This window comes from Neovison vison, chromosome 4 (genome assembly GCF_020171115.1).
Source record: "Neovison vison isolate M4711 chromosome 4, ASM_NN_V1, whole genome shotgun sequence".
Taxonomy (NCBI): Eukaryota; Metazoa; Chordata; class Mammalia; order Carnivora; family Mustelidae; genus Neogale; species Neogale vison.
The window spans coordinates 41,678,495-41,691,221 of NC_058094.1; positions in this window are offsets into that span (position 1 = coordinate 41,678,495).

Below are 12,727 nucleotides of genomic sequence, written 5' to 3' on the forward strand. Positions count from 1 at the left end.
CTCCAAGATCACGGCCTGAGCCGAAGTCAAACACTTAACCAACTGAGGCACCAAGGTGCCCCTGGTTCTTAGCTTTTTTAAAGCTAGGTTGCTGAATTCCCAATGGCTCTTTCCCAGATAAGTGCAGGCACAATCTTATTTAAACATTTTAGAGCAATATGGACATTTTTTAAAAAGATTTTTAAAGATTTATTTGACACAGAGATCACAAGTAAGCAGAGCAGCACACGGTGGGTGGATGTTGGGGGGAGCAGAGAGCAGAGAGCGGAATGTGGGGCTCGATCCCAGGAGGACCCTGAGATCATGACCTGAGCAGAAGGCAGAGGCTTAATCCACTGAGCCACCCAGGCGCCCCAATATGTCCATTATTGCCCTTATTGTGGAGCTCTAGTTTAATTAAGCCAGTAAACATTCAGAGAGCCCAAAGAATATCTCCCATGTTAATGAATCCTTGAGGAATGTCTGCATTCTAGAACTAGACTATTTCAAGACATATTTTTATCCTGAGATTGCATGTTGAGACGTAAAGACTGAGGATAGGCATGGGGGGATGGTCACCCCAAAGATGGGAAGAACATCGTGAAATGAAAGCACCTACTCAAAATAGCAGCTGAACGGTCACTGTTGAGAAGTGTTTACCAGGCCTGCTACAAGGTAAAGGGGTTGCTGAGGAAATCTAGCAGCTGCTTCACATCTCGAGGGCAGTGACTCCAGGGAGTCTAAGAGTAGGTAAGTCAGGTCTGCTTTGGCATCTGCTTTTGGCTCAAATCATGGGGATTGAGCCCCATGTTGGGCCCCCTGCTCGGGCGGGGAGTGTGCTTCTCCCTCTGCCCCCACACCCTGCTACCCATGCTCTCTCTCTCTCTCTCAAATAAAACTATGAAAAACTATGGAAAGAGCCTTGGTGTCCATTGACAGGTGAATGGATAAAGAATATGTGGTATAGGGGTACCAGGTGGTGGGTATTATAGAGGGCACGGCTTGCATGGAGCACTGGGTGTGGTGAAAAAATAATGATACTGTTTTTCTGAAAATAAATAAATTGGAAAAAATATGTGGTATATATATGTAATGAAATATTAGTCATCAAAAAAATCTTACCATTTGCTATGACATGGGTGGAACTAGAGGGTATAATGCTAAGCGAAATAAGTCAATCAGAAAATTCTATGAGTTCACTCATGTGGAATTTAAGAAACAATATAGTAGATCATGGGGGTAGGGAGGGAAAAATAAAATTCGATGAAATCAAAGAGAGACAAACCATGAGAGACTCTCAACTCTAGGGAACAAACTGAGATTGCTAGAGGGGCAGTGGGTGGGGGGATGGGGTCACTGGGTGATGGACATTAAGGAGGGCACGTGATGTAATGAGCACTGGGTGTTAGACGCAACTGGTGAACCACTGATTCAGCAGATTTCAGTAATCAGAAATCAGAAATCAGTAGATTTCTCCAGGCATCCCCGTCTGCACATCTCTGACTCTTAGAACCATAGAAATCCTCCCAGCACCTTCAACAAAAATGAAAACCAACCAGGGTGTTGGTGGGGGGGAAGGGGAGAGACTCCAAATAGGAAGCAAGAGCAACTGAACCTATTAGAGAGGAGTACAGAACCACAGTGAAAGGGAAGGGGAAGGAAAGAACCAAGTCAACTGGGAATCAGCATTTCCACTGCATTGGAAAGCGAGGACACAACCTCACAAACACACTGCTCTAATTGGTAGATCTGTTTGGCACAGATGTAGCAGTTAGCAATTCTGTCATTATTTTATGTGTCTGCCAGGACGGAACAGTTGTATGACAGAAACCGAGAGCCAGCTTTCTCACAGTACGTGGTGAACAACCCCCCAGGTGACCCCTGTAAGTCACAACTTCCACAACAAACCCCTGCTCCTTCAGAGAGAGCTGAACCTGTTACTTCCTCTCACAGACAGAATAGGACAAAGGTGATGGGATGTTGCTCCCAGATTAGGTTACATTCTATGGCAAAGGTAGGGATTTTGTAGATGTAATCACAGTCTTACTCAGTTGCTTTTAAGATCAAAAAAAGACATTCTCCTGGATGGGACTGACCAGTCAGACAAATCCTTTGAAAGAGTCTAGAGGTCGAGGATTTGACGAAACAGAGACTCTCTTCCCATTGCTGGATTTGAAAAAGCCAGCTGAAAAAAAAACAAAAAAAAAAAAAAAAGAAAAGAAAAAAGAAAAAGCCAGCTGCTGTGAATTCCACAGTTACCAAAAAATCCATCTGCTAGGGACCCAGAGAGTATGGAGGAAGATCCTTCCTCCATCAAGCCTGTACCACTACTTTGCCACATAGCTCTTTCTCCCACTTTACCTGCTTCAAGTTACTGGAAACATTTGGGCTGCCACTTCTTTCTTCACAGCCACCCTCCCCCCATTCAGCCCAGGCCCCCTTCTGCAGTTTGGCCCTCCTGATGATGGCATGTTCAACTGAATCTCTTATCTTTCCAACATGCCTGCTCTGCTCATCTCCAACATCAAGTCAACCTCGGTCCAGGACTTTGTTTCCATGCTCGAGCTCCAGGTCTTGGAATTGTACTACTTGGTATTTACCCAAAGGATGCAAAAATACTCATTTGAAGGGATGCATACACCCCAAAGTTGATTGCAGCATTATCAACAATAGCCAAATTATGGAGAGGTCAAATATCCAATGACCGATGAATGAATAAAGAAGAGGTGGTATATACGCGAACACACACACACACACACGGGGTTGGGGGGGAATATTACTCAGCCATCAAAAAGAATGAAATCTTGCCATTTGCAACGACATGGCTGGATCTAGAGAGTATTAAGCCAAGTGAAGTAAGTCAGTCAGAGAAAGACAGATACCGTATGTGGAATTTAAGAAACCCATGAACACTGGGGGGAAAAGAGAGGAAAACCAAGAAACAAACTACAGAGAACAAACTGAGGGTTGCTGGAGGGAGTTGTGTGGGGGGATGGGTTAAATGGGTGATGGGGATTAAGAGGAGCACTTGTGACGAGCACCCAATGTTGTGTGTAAGTGATGAATCACTAAATCCTACACCTGAAACTAATATGACATTGTACGTTAACTAACTGGAATTTAAATTAAAACTTGGAGGGGAAAAAAAAAAAAAAAAGAATTCCCTAGAGGGCTTGTTCAAACCCACTGGGTCCCACCTCCAGAGTGTCTAATTAATGGAGGAGGGTAGTGGGAAGAAGAGGAGGCAGGAGCAAGGGGCCACCTGCCCTCAAAGACAACTACTCTTAAAAGGAAAAAGCCCCAGGGCGCTTGGGTGGCTCAGTGGGTTAAGCCTCTGCCTTGGCTCAGGTCATGATCTCAGGGTCCTGGGCTCTAGCCCCTTATTGGGCTCTCTGCTCGGCAGGGAGCCTGCTTCCTCCTCTCTCTCTCTCCCTCTCTCTCTCTCTCTGTCTGCCTCTGCCTATTTGTGATCTGTCAAATAAATAAATAAATAAATAGATAGATAAAATCTTTAAAACAAGAAAAAAAAAAGGGAAGGGGGAAGCCCCTTCCTGTTATTCTACACCACGCTTTCCCACACGGATAGCTCCCTGAATGTAGACCCCTGCAAAGTGGACAAAAACTTGATTGTGTGACAGGTGCAGGGAAGGTTAATCAGATTAAAACGGCCACCAACCAGCCCGTTATAGCCCCTCAACTTAGAAACTCCCACAGCAACCCTCTCGGGTCCCCTCGCTCTTCTGGACCCTCCTAACACCGCTCAATAAACCTGGCCCCGCTGCCCCCCGCTATTCGCCCGCTCTACCTCTTCATTCTTCCAAGCGGCGGGACCAAGATCCGCGGGCACTAAAGGAAAAGAAACGCGAAAACATGATCAGTAACTCTGGGGTGGGGCCGATTGTATGTATTTCTAGTAAGTTCCCAGGTGTGGCTGCTGCTGTTGGTCCAGCGACCCTGCTCTGAGACCAACCCACGGCTTTGAGACCAACCCCCCAACCCACGGCAGGCCTTGTCTCCCAGCAGATGACTGGCGGGGACAGAGGCGGCTGAGGGCAGGCGAGGAGCCCGGGTGGGCGCCTGCGGGGGTCAGCGCGGGACTGAAGGGGGTTATTAAGAGGAAGAATACACCGGTTATTAAGAAAGCATGGAGGGAAGCAGCAATGTATTGTTTTGTGGACACTCTGTAACCATTTTCCTTCGACAGGAGCGCCCCGATTTTCTTCTAGGGATCCGCTCTTCCCCGCACCGCGCTCCACTTTCCGGGCAGGTGGCATTCCTTAGTCCCCGCGCCCGCAGTGGGGTGGGGGGGTGTTAGCCCCTGGATTGGACTGTTGCCCCCACCAAAGCGAATGAGATGCATTTGAGGCTCTTTCAGGGCTTGCAGAGAGAGCCTGAGACCCATTTCCACCTGACTGCTGTCAAGGAGCACCTGAACCTAGAGCTCCAACCCGGACCTCAGCCCACAGAGGCAGGGGTGGCAGGGGGTGGTGGGGAGAGGTGGGGGGGTGATGCTCTCAGAAGCTGGCCCGGCTAGCGGGAAGAAGGGAAGAGTAGCCCTGCCTACTCATAATGTCTTGATCTCGTCAACCCTCGGACTCCTGTGTTAGGTGAGCTGAGGTTTCTCTTTTTGCTTAAACTGGTTTGGGCTGGGCTCTCTTCACGCCCTGTTGGCTTCCAGTAGACGCTCAAAGAGCTTTTCCGCTAGCCTCAGCGACCAGGGTTAAGGCGGGTAGGCTGGAGAGGATGCAGGCCGGTGCTGTGCGTGTGGAGCCCGGCCCAGTGTGGCCGAGACCTGGAGCAGGGACAGGAATGAAAGAGCTTTGTTCACGAAGGTCCAGCCGCGCCACGTGTAATACCCCAGATGGGGGGTTGCTGGGGCTGCTTGCAGCGGCCGTGGGGCGTGCAGGCCAGCCATGGGGGTGAAGCTGTGCTGGGTTCCATCTCAGGACTCTGGGATCATGACCCCAGAGGAAGGCAGACGCTTAACCAACTGTTTACTCTCACGTAACCCGTTTATTCTCACTTTAACGCCTGTGACATCCACACGTGTCTTATACTCCATGGCATGTCCTAGTGTCAGGGACAGTGTTTGATCTTTCTTAGTGACACACACAGAGGGCTTTCTTACAGCTGGTGGCATCTTGGGGCGATGATGTACTCCAGAGCTCTCTCTCCTTCTCCGGGTGGCTCGCTGCCTCACTCCCAGCAGGGCTGCTCCTGCTTCACTTAGGGGCTCTCGGCCCTTGGCCACGCCCTTCACTGGAGCATCATTGTCTTGCATACAGCAGACTCTCAGTGTGGGAACTTACCTCAAATTTTCCTTTGAAACGGGGTCAATTAAGGCACATCCTTCTTGCTTGGCTCCTTCTCTAAACTTGAAGTATGACCTGCCAAAGTCAATAAAGCTATAAGAAATTCTGTATTTAAAAAAAAATATATATATATATATATAATATATATCTGTGTGTGTATGTGTGTGTGTGTGTGTGTGTGTGTATATATATATATATATCCCAAGTTTTGCCCCTGAATCAGCTCTTCTTTTTTAGAAACGTTTGGTCCAAGCATAGATTTCAATGTCTCTCTACCATATTTTATTTTATTTATTTTTAAATCACTGCTCCAGTTTAGACTTTGTTGCTAACTTGATTCATTTATAATGTCGATTGTGGATAACGAATTCAAATAGGACAAACCTTCTGGAACTCAGGACAGCTGCAGAAGTAGAACAGTGTCCTGTCAGAGGGGGTCCTTGTGGCCTAGGAAGAGGGGACATCATTCCCTGAAGGGCTTACAGGATCCTCTCTGTCACCAGGATAGAAGGGTAGCCAAAAGCAGGTGGGTAGACTCAAACCTATGAATTTCTTGGTCTCTGAAAATAATGGAGCAAATCATGGGGACTGCACAAAATGAATGACATTCCAAAACATCTGATTTCTTACTTAAGAATACATCACAATTGGTGATTATGGGGGACCTTTAATTAAGGAGTGAAGTAATAGTCATTTTTAAATGCTTTTATCAAATAATAACACTGGTGCCTCTAGTGGGGTGATAGTTTATTTTTAAGTTCTATAAGCTAAAACCCGTGTATTCGAAGGAGTAGGAAGCAAAGGGATTCCTAAGAGAAGTGCAGGATTTATTTCCTCTAAAAGATGAAGAAAAATTAACTTTGATTTTTTTTTTTTCTGTTGAATGATTTCCCTGAAGAGAATGTGTCCCAAAGTTGCTTCAATACACCCTGGCCTGATGTTTTCATACAAAATTTAACATTTAACTAAATTAAAATTAATCTCCTATAGAGATATAAGGAATGAAAAGGGAGATGGATGTTATCAGTTGCTCAGGATTTACCGAACACCTCCCCAGGGCAAAATGTGGAGAACGAGTTGGAGAAGAGGTGGTTGGAGGTCCTGTGACAGAACTGAGGTGTGTGAAGTGGGGGTGAAGAGGAGAGGAAAAGAAGATTTTGAGTTTGGGCAAGGCTGAGGAAAAAGAACTCACTCTAGTCTACGGACTCCCATGTGGGGCACTTTTTTTTTTTTTTTAATTTAATTTTTACAGCCCATTCCTCCTTGTTGTAAACCTGTTGCAGGCAAGAAAAAACAGCCATGGTTGCTACCTATTTCACTGGAGATAATGTCATGGCGAAGACCTTCTACCTAACTGTCCCTCACTGAGGGGAAGGGTTGGGGAACTAAAGCCTTAGAGGGGTCTAGTCAGTTGAGGGACCGAGTAAGTTATCCAAAAATGATCTTAGAGGTAGATACTGGGAAATCCTCACGCTTGCCAACAGAAAAATTGGGGGTAAAATTGGGGGTTAAAGTGCCCTGGACTTTCACGTGGGGTACTCTTAATGTGATTAAAGGAATAAAATTATTCATGTCAGAGAAACATTTGACAACTATATTCAAGAGTAGGTCACAGTAGAGGCACTGGGTGGCTCAGTCAGTTAAGTGTCCAACTCTAGATCTCAGCTCAGGTCTAGATCTCAGGGTTGTGAGTTTAAAACTCACTTTGGGCCCCATGCTGGGCAAGGAACCTATATTAAAAAAAAAAAAAAAAGTCAAAGTACGAAAATCAGTGAAGTGATTTTTTTTTAAAGATTTTATTTATTTATTTGACAGAGAGAGATCACAAGTAGGCAGAGAGGCAGGCAGAGAGAGAGAGGAGGAAGCAGGCTCCCCGCTGAGCAGAGAGCCCGATGCGGAACTCGATCCCAGGACCCTGAGATCATGACCTGAGCCGAAGGCAGCGGCTTAACCCAATGAGCCACCCAGGCGCCCCAGTGAAGTGATATTTTATACAGCTCTCTCATAGGCTAAAAATAGCCTCTAGAGAAGTTTATAAAAGTGAAAAATGGGTTAGTAATTAAAGAGCTGACCAGGCTTTATCTGCGATAAAGCCTCTGGAATAACAATTACAGAGGCAGATGTGGTGGCTTCAATGGACAATTTATTTCTTGGCCAGCCTCCCAGGACCTCCCCTGTCACCATTGCCTCAGAAACCCTGAGAGGCCCAGGCCAGGGCTTCCTGCTTCAAACCCAACCCCAGCCCCAGGGGACATGAAGAGCAATGGCTTCTCCGTGATGAGCCTGTGTCTTGCTGATAGCCCTGATCAGGAAGGGAGTCCAACCGGCGAAGTCGTGAGGTCGACACACTTAGAAGTTCTTGAGCTCTACAGTATCTTTTCTAGGGAGGAAAAAAAAAAAAGATTATAAATATCTATAGAGAAATCTAAGGCAAGTTAGAAAACTTTGGAACTAAAGAGCCACTTAAACAAAGAGAAAGTTTTGCACTGATCCTAAAACTTTTGACCCAAAAAGCATCTGACAACACGGGCTAGAGAATGTTCCTTTGCAGCCCTAGCGGTCTGCAGAACTTCCTGGGAGACTACTAGCCCAGGGAGGCTGCTCTTAATATCTTGTATTTCAGTAGCAGACCTGAAGAAAAGACTGATGTGTGTTTCTTAAAGGAAAGTGAATAAACCCAAGAAAGACTTCTTGTCTACCTGGTTATAAAACTGGATTGGCAAACCACTTACCCACAAGGTTATAATGTTTAGAGGAAGATTTGACAAAGAGTGGGTGAAATTTTTGCCACATTTTTTAATAGAATTTGTACATTTATCGGTGATTTCTAAAATCTCTATAGTGTTGACACACTAAATTGCTTCTTAGAGATTCTTTGTGGTTGCACTTGGGCTTGGTTTTTGGGTGTGTGTGTGTGTGTGTGTTGTTGGTTTTGTTTTTGTTTTTGTTTTCCCGCATTTTCTATTTTAAAACCAGTTTGCGGAGATGCCACTGGCAATACACTGAGTAGTAATTCAATCATCTTGTCATATAATCCATTTCAGACTTAAAGCTTTATATAATTTGCCAATTTTGACAGAGCTTACTTTTACTTCTCTCTGTTGTTGTTTAGAGATCTTATTTATTTGAGAGAGACAGAGCGAGAGAACACGAGTGGGGTGAGGGGCAGAGGGAGAAGCAGGCTCCCCAGTGAGCAAGGAGTGCGATGCGGGATTCGATCCCAGGACCCTGAGTTCATGATCTGAGCTGAAAGCAGATGTTTAACAGACTCAGCCACCCAGACGCCTCTCTCTATTGTTAAATAGGAGGAAAATATACTGGGTCTGGCTGCTGGGAGATACGGGTTCTGTTTGCATCCCCCAGCAGGACCTGTGTTTAGCTGAAATTCCAGGAAGTGTGTGAAAGTTCCCAGAGGATGTAAGGCCAATGCCAAGATGTTAGTAAATGTCTCCAGCCCCCTTGTGTGAAGATACTCCGGCATGGGTAGAAACCAGAGGGCTGGCCATCCTTAGATTAGTGTGGAGGGGCTAATTTTTACTATAGGAACTTTTAAGTCGATACTACATTGTCTAGCGACTTGTGGTCTGCATTTATTCTTTTCTTTGTGGCTGCTTTTGTTTTTCAGTCTGTAGTGTAAACTGAAATTGGGCCGGCTCTGTAGTAATTCCTTTAAATGTAAATACTAAGTAAACCTAAGTGGCTGACAGGGTGACAGCTGGGTTATAAAAGGGACTGGGTCATTTGGGAAGCAGGGCACTGGCCTTTCCCCTCAGACGGGTGGACTGGGGGACAATGGCTCCATTAAGGAAGCCTCTTGTTGTTGGGTGGTGCTGATCCCAGGGGACAAGGGCCTGGTTCGCCCTGCGTTGTTTGTTGTGCTAGGGACCACCTCAGATGAAGCGGTGAATTGCTATTGAGAAACAAGGGAGAGCAAAGCATTGCATCGGGCTCAAAGAAATTGCACGAGGCTTTATTTCTTCTCTTTTCTATACCCATCCTGCTACTTCCCTTAGCCACTTTGTGACCTCAAATGAGGCACACTTTTATGCCCCACTGCCTCAGCTGTATACCCCATTTCTGCTGACATTCCGCTAACCAGAATTCAGTCAGCGGCCTCTCCTCGCCGCAAGGGAGAAGGGGACACTTCGTTTTTCTTGCAGCTGGACTGGGAGATCTGTCGGGGAGGGGACCCCCAGTAGTCGCTTCCACCCCCGCACAGCCCACTGGTCCTATAAGGTCTCATACGGGCGTCACTTCTAACAGGGTCTTCCTGCCCCTTCCCTGATTCTTCCAGGCAGACTCTTCATCCTTCTTTGCTCTCAGGTTCACCTTTTCCCTCTGCTTGCTCTTTCCCCTGCGATGACATGACCTGTGTTCTCTTCAGGTCTCCATCTAAATCTTAAGTCCTGAACCATGGACACCTACAGCTCACCTCTGTACACGAGATCCGCGTGTTACTCACTTTTTGTACTTCGGCGTGCAAAGCCCAAGACCTACGAGGAAGTGTGCTGTGTAATACCGTTGGACTTCTGATAAAACTAATAGAAGCCATCTGTGCTCCTTTCAATATGTATTTAAACTACGTTATAAAGCCAGTAAGTTTTATGTATAACCTGGAATGGTGTGCCAGTCAAAATGCTTCTCTCTACAAATGACAGAATTTTTTTTTTTTAAAGATTTTATTTATTTATTTGACAGAGAGAGAGAGATCACAAGCAGGCGGTGAGTCAGGCAGAGAGAGAGAGAGAGAAGCAGGCTCCCGCCAAGCAAAGAGCCCGATGTGGGGCTCGATCCCAGGACACTGAGATCATGACCTGAGCCGAAGGCAGCGGCTTAATCCACTGAGCCACCCAGGCGCCCCAAATGACAGCATTTCTGTGTACTCAGGCTGGTGATCCGTGGCAATCAGAATCCTTGTTTGGGGGACGCCTGGGTGGCTCAGTTGGTTAAGCAGCTGCCTTCGGCTCAGGTCATGATCCCAGGGTCCTGGGATCGAGTCCCACATCGGGCTCCTTGCTCGGCAGGGAGCCTGCTTCTCCCTCAGCTTCTGCCTGCCTCTCTGTCTGCCTGTGCTTGCTCACTCTCTCTCCCTCTGTCTCTGACAAATAAATAAATAAAATCTTTAAAAAAAAAAAAAAGAATCCTTGTTTGGTCATCAGACATACTTTGTTCCAAGACTAAAGGGGGGGCTCTGGTTAAAAAAAGGGGGGGTGAGTTCCTGTCCTAGGTGCTCAGGAAGCTTTTCTTCATACAGCAGGAAACTGATATTTCTTCCACTGCACAAAATATTCTCTACAAAAGAATTAGATCCACAACTCCTTGTCTGCAATTCTGATCTGAAAAGCCCTTAAAACCAAAAGTTATTCCATAAATTTGGCACTGAAACTTATTTTGCAGCAAAATGGGCTTGAACTGACCAAAGACTCAGCTGTCACAACATCCCTCTCAAAATATCTGCTGAATGCTGGTATTTTGTTGCCTTTTTTTGTTGTTGTTCTTTTATAACTATGAAAACATCAGGGTCAAAGATACCCTTCTGGTAAAAGTGAGAAGATAGAAGAAAAGAAGCATCTCTCATTAACAATGTAGCACAGAGAATGAAGTCATTACAGAAGCTTAGTCCTGGTGTGTTTTCGAGATATTTTACTCAAGATTATGAAGCAGAATCATTACTTCCTTGACAAAGAAACAGAAGTCGTTTAAGTTTTATAGTGATGATGAACAAGAATTAATAAAAATAAGAAAACATTGCATAAGACAAAAATTACAGATTTTTTATTTTATTTATTTATTTATTTAAAGTTTAAGTAATCTAGGGATGCCTGGGTGGCTCAGTGAGCTAAGCATCTGCCTTTGGCTCAGGTCATGATCCCAGGGTCCTGGGATCGAGTCCCACGTGGGGCTCCCTACTCCACGGGGAGCCTGCTTCTCCTTCACCTGCAGCTTCCTCTGCTTGTGCTCACTCTCTATTTCTCTCTCTCTCTCTCTGACAGATAAATAAAATATTTTTTAAAAATTCATTTTTAAATAATCTCTACCCCAATGTGGGGCTCAAACTCATAACTCTAACTAATCAAGTCACAAGCTCTACCAGCTGAGCCAGCCAGCAGTCCCCCCAAAACCTAAGATCTCGACCACATTTTGGCTGAGTGCATTCAACAAGAAGTGGCTCTCTAACTAGAACACGGCGGCTAGGATCTCCCAGGAAGAACTAAACCTTGAAGATGTGCCTGAACATGCATCACGGTGGTCCCAGAAATTGAAGAAGCATCATAGCATAAAACAGCCTGCACACCAGGTGAGGACAGCTTCTAATGATCAGCAAGCATTGGAAAGTTGATGAATTTGATAAAATCGTATTTGGTGAAAATGTTTTTCTTTCCTTTTTTTTTTTAATTTTTAAAAAGATTTTATTTATTTATTTGTCAGAGAGAGAGAGAGAGCACAGGCAGACAGAGCGGCAGGCAGAGTCAGAGGGAGAAGCAGGCTCCCTGCCGAGCAAGGAGCCTGATGTGGGACTCGATCCCACAACGTGGGGATCATGCCCTGAACCGAAGGCAGCTGCTTAACCAACTGAGCCATCCAGGCGTCCCCCTTTCTTTTTTTTTTAAACTGATGAAATCCAATTTTAATTTTTTGAAGATTTTATTTATTTATTTGACAGAGATCACAAGTAGGCAGAGAGGCAAGCAGAGAGAGAAGGGGAGAAGCAGGCTTCCCGCTGAACAGAGAGCCCAATGTGGGGCTCGATCCCAGGACCCTGGGATCATGACCCGAGCTGAAGGCAGAGGCTTAACCCACTGAGCCACGCAGGTGCCCTGAAAACATTTTTCTTGAACATACTGTGAGTGCTGACGAAACCGCTCTTGCCTGGAGCTACATACTTGGGAAAACCTCAGCGGCACTGATGGGTGAGTGGGGAACCAGATAGAGCATCAGGCAAGGTATTCAAAAACTCTATATAGTTTCCCTGGGCTTTTCCATGCAAACAAAGATTGGGTGGGACGCCTGGGTGGCTAGGTCGGTTAAGCATCTACCTTCAGCTCAGGTTATGATCTCAGGGTCCTGGGATCAAGTCCTGTGTGCAGCTCCCTGCTCTGCAGGGAGCCTGCTTCTCCCTCTGCCTGCTGCTCCCCCTGCTTGTGCTCGCTCTCCCTCTCTCTCTCTCTCAAATAAATAATAAACCTTCAAAAAAAATAATAAAAATGTTTGGTGGGGCTCCTGGCTGGCTCAGTGAGTAGAGCATGTGACTCTTGATCTCAGGGTCATGGGTTCGAGTCCCAAGTTGGGTGTAGAGATTACTTAAAAATAAAATCTTTAAAAAAAACGCTTGGCCTTGATGTGATACATAACCACACATTGATTATGAGAAAAATTAGACTCAAATTGAGAGACATTGTACAAAATACTTGAGCAGTACTCCTCAAAAGTTTCAA